We start from the raw sequence: 5,710 nt of genomic DNA, 5'->3' as shown, positions 1-5,710 counted from the left end.
AAAAAAAAAAAAAAAAATCCTTTATGTGTAAGTACTTTAGAACTGCAGAGAGGTCTTTAGAAATTATCCATTTCATTGGTTCTCAGTCATGGCTGCACATTGGAATCACCTAGGCAGTATTTAAACTCTCAACGCTTACTTGGGACCTCGGACCAATTAAGTCAGAATCCCTTAACAGGGAGACCCAAGCAACAACATAGGTTTTTAAATTCCCCAGGTGATTATAATACACAGTTAAGGTTCAAAACTTACAAACTTATATAAAACCTTTATTTTATAGATAAAGAAATAGGGGCCTAGAAAGGTGAAGTGACTTTTCCAAAGCCTTGCAGAGCTAGTCATTGTCTATAATCACCTTGTTAAATTTGGGGATATGTTGCCATTTTGTTGTATTTTTCTTTTAATGTAATCTTTTATCCAGTTATAATGTATCCTGCTGCTTTTCTCTGGTTACATAATAGTTCATTGAAGGTGAAACATTTTGTCTAACCATTTCCTGAGATATTTAGCAATCATCCTTTTTATTATAATATAAATAAGGAGTTCTGGTGGCATAGTGCCTAAGGCATAACTACTGCCCAGAAGGTTGGCAGTTCAAACCCACCAGCCACTCTATGGAAGTAAGACTGGGCAATCTACTTCCGTGAAGATTTATCACCTTAGAAACCCACAGGGGGTCACTGTGAGTCGGAATCGACTTGATGGCAGTGAGTTTGGTTTTTGGTTTGGTTAAATAAGTTTTTATCTAATGCGCAGATAGTTTATTTCATATTATATACTTTATAAAAATGGAATTATATAGTATGTACTCTTTTGTGTCTACTTTTTGCTCAACCTTATATTTTTGAGATTCATTCATATTGTCATTTGTAGTTGTAGCTTGTTCATTCTCTCTGCTGTATACTATTCTGTGAATATACCATAATTTATCCATTTTACCTCTGATGGTGTTTGGATTGATTCTAGTTTGGTCTATTACAGGTAATACTGCTATGCACATACTTTTAGATATCTTTTGATTGATATAAGCACTCACTTCTGTTGGGCATATACCAAGAACTAGAATTACTTGGTTATAGAACATACATGTGTTCAGCTTTAGTAGATATAGCTAAGCAATATTCCAAAGTTTTTCAAGTTTACGATCTACCAGTAATATATGACAATTCTTTTTGCTCTACGTCTTAGCCAGCACTTGGTATTTCCTACCTTTTTTCATTTTAACCATTCTGATGGGTGTATTTGCATTGTACTGTGGTTTTAATTTCACTAATCTGAGGCTGATGACTTTAAAGACTTTTCCGTGTGCTTATTGTCTGTTTTGTGCCTGTTAAAGTCTTTTGCCCATTTTTAAAAGATTATGCAAACTGTTACATGCTCTTAGAGAGCTGAGCAGGTAAACATTATTGTGAACAACTTTTGTTTTAAATCTTTGATGAGAAGACCATAAAAATTACGTAAATTGGGATATTCTTGAAGGTGTGTACCTCAAGAGTCATAGGTTTTAGCACAGTGATCCTTAAGCGTTAGTGTGCATCAGAATCACTAGAAGAACAACAGCAGAAATAGTGATGAAGTCCATCTGAGGTGGAACTCCTGTGTCTGTATTTTTACAAAACTCTATAGATGATTGTGATGCCCCTCCTAAGTTGAAACTCACTACCACAGAACCATCCTGCATTTGGCATTGGTGCCAGGGAGAAAACCAGTTCTGACTCACAACCCCCTGTGTGTTACAGAGTAGGACTGCTCCATAGGGTTTTCTTGGTTGTAATCTGTATGGAAGCAGATCACCTGGCCTTTCTTTTGTAGTGCCACTGGGTGAGTTCAAACCACTAACATTTAAGGTAAATAGCTGAGTGGAAACTATTTGTGCCACTCAGGAGCTAACTGCCAGGGAGAGTTAGAGGTAAATAATGATCTTAGGAGGGAAAAAAACTCTTCATCTCTGTTTTCAGTTTACTTTTAAGTTTTATGATTTTCTTAATTAAAAGTTTGTGGGTATTAAGCTTTTATAGCTATTAAGATTGCCATGCTGTTAACATTTGCTATCATTTGAAAAATTTAAGAGCACAGTTTTAAACTTTTTATTATGGAAAATTTTCAAATACATACAAAAGCAGAACAAATAGTATAATGAAACCAGTATTGTATCATCACCCAATTTCCACAGTTCTCAACACATGATCTGTCTTGTTTGATCTGTACCTATGTGTACACCTTCTGTCTCTCCTGACCCCTGGACTATTTTAAAGCAAACGTAGGCATCATTATTTCATCTGTAATAAATACTTAGTATCTGTTTCTAAAATAAAAATCCTTTAAGCAGGAAAAAAGCATAACCACAATAACACCTTATTATTATTACACCCCAAAAAATGAACAATTCCTTAATTTCATCAAATGGCCAATCAATGTTCAAAAATATTTTAAAACAATTTGTTTGAACAAAACACACTGCCTTCAAGTTGATTTCCAACTCTTAGCAACCTGTTAGGACAGAGTAGAACTGCCCTATAGGGTTTCTAATTCTGTAAATCTTTAGGGAAGCAGAGTGCCTTATCTTTCTCCTGAGAAGTGGCTAATGGATTCAAACTGCCAGCCTTTAGGTTAGCAGCTCAAAGTTTTAACATAGCACCACCATACCAAACTCAGCGCCACCATAGTTCCCCGTTAATTCATTAGGGGTTGCAAAATGGTTATATTCTAATTCTTTGCCTACTAGCTAAATGAATTCTGATAGAGAAATTTACCTTCATGAGTCATTTGATTACTCATATCAGTCCTTATGTTGATAGCTCTTCAATCTTTTTGATCATCTGAAGTACATTCTGTAGTAGATTCCTTGAGAGGTGCTCTTGGACACACTGTTCCCATATTCACAGCAGTACATCTGATTATGAAGATCCATTCAATCTTATATAAAATCTGTGACTTACATTTTCTTTCTTTGAGTACATGTTATTCTATTGTCTTCTGCCAAAAAACATTGTCAGGAAGTCTGGTGACAGTCTGAGTCTTTTCGTAGCATGTGATGTGGTCTTTTTACCTGGGTGTGCAAAGGATTTTTCCTTTTTCTTTAAGGAGTCATGTTTCCTGATAGCCAGGATATCCTTTCAATATGTAATTTCAAGCTGTCTTTTGTTTTAGGAGTGTTCTCTTTAAGTTATTGTTTTAGTATTTTTTAGGTTAACATTGCTTTGCTTTGCTTTTTCAGGGCTGCTGATCAGTATGTCTTTGCTAATCTTTATGTTTCTCTTTTTTTTAATCCTCTTTAATCCTTTTTATTAAAATAATAGCTTTATTGAGATAAAATTCATAGACTATAAATTCACAATGTAGTGATTTTTAGTATATTCACAAAATTGTACAACTGTCAACCACTATCTAATTTTTTAACATTTTCAAACATTTCAAAAAAAAAAGAAACACCATGCCCATTAGCAGTTAGTTATCACTTGTCCCCTCCCTCAGCCCCTGCATACTACTGATCTACGTTCTGTCCCTATGGATTTACCTACTATGGACAGTTCATGATCATTTCATGGAATAATACGATATGTGACTGGCTTCTTTCATGTGTTCAAGGTTCGTCTGTGTTATATCTCTGTCAGTACATCATTGCTTTTTATTATTGAGTAGTATTTCAGTGTGTGGATAATACCACCTTTTGTTTATCCATTCATCACTTGATGGACATTTGAATTTTTTCCACTTTTTGGCAATTATGAATAATGTTGCTGTGAACATTCATGTACATGTTTTGTGTAAACCTGTGTTTTTCTTTGTCTTGAGTATATGCATAAGAGATCAATTTTAAGGACCTACCAAAATGGTTTCCAAAGCAGCTGCACCATTATACATTCCCATCAGAAATGTCTGAGGGTTTCAGTTTCTCACATCCTTAGCAATACTTGTTATTATTGTCTTTTAGATTACACCCATCCTAATGAGCATGAAGGAGCCCTGGTGGTGCAGTAAATAAGTAGTTAGCTGCTAACTAAAAGGTTGGTGGTTCAAACCCCGACCCAGTGGTTCTTCAGGAGAAAAGACTCCCTTAAAGGTTATAGCCTAGAAAAAACCCTTTTGGGGCAGTTACACTCTGTCATACTGTGTTGCTATGAGTTGGAATCAACTCAACGGCACATAACAATAATGGATATGAAGTGATACCTCATATTTTTGATAAACGTTTCTCTGATGACTAATGGAGAACTTTTCATGTACTTACTGGTCATATGTATATCTTCTTTGGAGAAATGTTTACATTCAGATCCATTGCCTGTCTTTTAACTGGGTTGTTTTGTCTTTTTATTATTAAGTTATAAGAGTGCTTTATATGTTCTGGATACGAGCCACTTATCAAATATATGATTTGCAAATATTTTCTCCCATTGAGTAGGTGTCTTTTCACTTTCTTGATGGTATTGTTTGCAGCACAAACATTTTTCATTTTAATGTAGCCCAATTTATCTTTTCTTGTGTGTAGCTTGTGCTTCTGGTTTCATATCTAAAAAACCATTGCCTAATCCAAGGTCATGAAGATTCTTTACCCCTGTATTTTCTTCTTAGAGTTTTATGGTTTTAGCTTTTACTCAGATCTGTGATACATTTTGGTTTAGTTTTTGTCTGTATTGTGAAAAAGGGGGGGTCCAGCTTCATTCTTTTGCATGTGGAGATATAGCTGTCTCAGCACCTTTTGCTGGAAAGAGTATTCTTTCCTGCACTGAATTGTCAGACACCCTTGTTGAAGATCAGTTGACTATGAATATGAAGGTTTATTTGTGTACGCTCATTTGTATTTCATTGATCTGTATGTCTGTTGTTCTGGTTACCCAGTACTACTCTGACTGGAATATACCACAAATGGGATGGCCTTAACAAACAGGAGTTTATTCTTACAATTTGGAGGCTTTAAGTCCAAGTTCAAAGTACCAGGCTCTAGGGGCTGGGTGAAAGCCCCTCAACCTTGGGGTCCAGCTCTGCCTCCTGCTCCTGGCCCACTGGAGCTAGAGACATTTCTTCACTCAGACAGCTGCTGGCTGCTGAGGCTGAGAAGCCCCAAGGTTGGTAAGTAAAAGGCACAGTCCCGATGTTACCAAACCACATGCCAGGCCATTAACTTAAGTCCATTGTAAGTCCCACGGTCTGCAGAGCATAGCAGGCTGCTGAGCAGCGGCATGGCTACATGCAGGGTCCAAGCATGTCATATGCTAGAGACCATTCTCAAAACTTCTTATATACAGAAAGCAGACCACATAGCCAAAGGCAGCTACTCAGTTGCTCATAGTAGATTCCACCATGGAGTTGATTACCAGTTTCATCATGGGGAATACTACATCCAGCTGCCCAGCCACTTAACCAGGCCTAGCCAAGTTGACACACAGACACAACCACCACATCTGTCCTTGTGCTATTATCACATTGTTTTGATTACTGTTAGCTTTATAGTATATTTTGAAATAAGGAAATGAGAGTCTTTTTTTTTTTTAATTCTCCACATTTCCATCTTCTCTTCCTCTTAAGGCATTAAAATGTTTATTTGCTATTTTGTTTAATCTTTGTTTTTAATTTTTTCTTCTGTTTCTAAGTCTGTCCTGACTTCTGTTGCCTCTTTCTTGTTGTTGTTGTTAAGTGCCGTCGAGTCATTTCCGACTCATAGCGACCCCATGCACAGCAGAACGAAACACTGCCCGATCCCGCGCCAGCC

The 5,710-nt window shown here is 36.5% G+C and overlaps 1 protein-coding gene across 1 annotated transcript in view; it reads left to right on the top strand.

Annotated features, from left to right (window-relative positions):
* The window catches only part of DYNC1I2 (dynein cytoplasmic 1 intermediate chain 2), a 79,810-nt gene that overhangs the window by 64,666 nt on the left and 9,434 nt on the right, over positions 1 to 5,710 (top strand). The gene's annotated exons all lie outside the window — the stretch shown is intronic.

Source organism: Orycteropus afer, unplaced genomic scaffold (genome assembly GCF_000298275.1).
Source record: "Orycteropus afer afer isolate SDZICR_OR568_19922 unplaced genomic scaffold, OryAfe1.0 scaffold00001, whole genome shotgun sequence".
Taxonomy (NCBI): Eukaryota; Metazoa; Chordata; class Mammalia; order Tubulidentata; family Orycteropodidae; genus Orycteropus; species Orycteropus afer.
The sequence above is the reverse complement of the archived record's forward strand: the minus strand, read 5'-3'. Positions and strand labels throughout refer to the sequence as shown.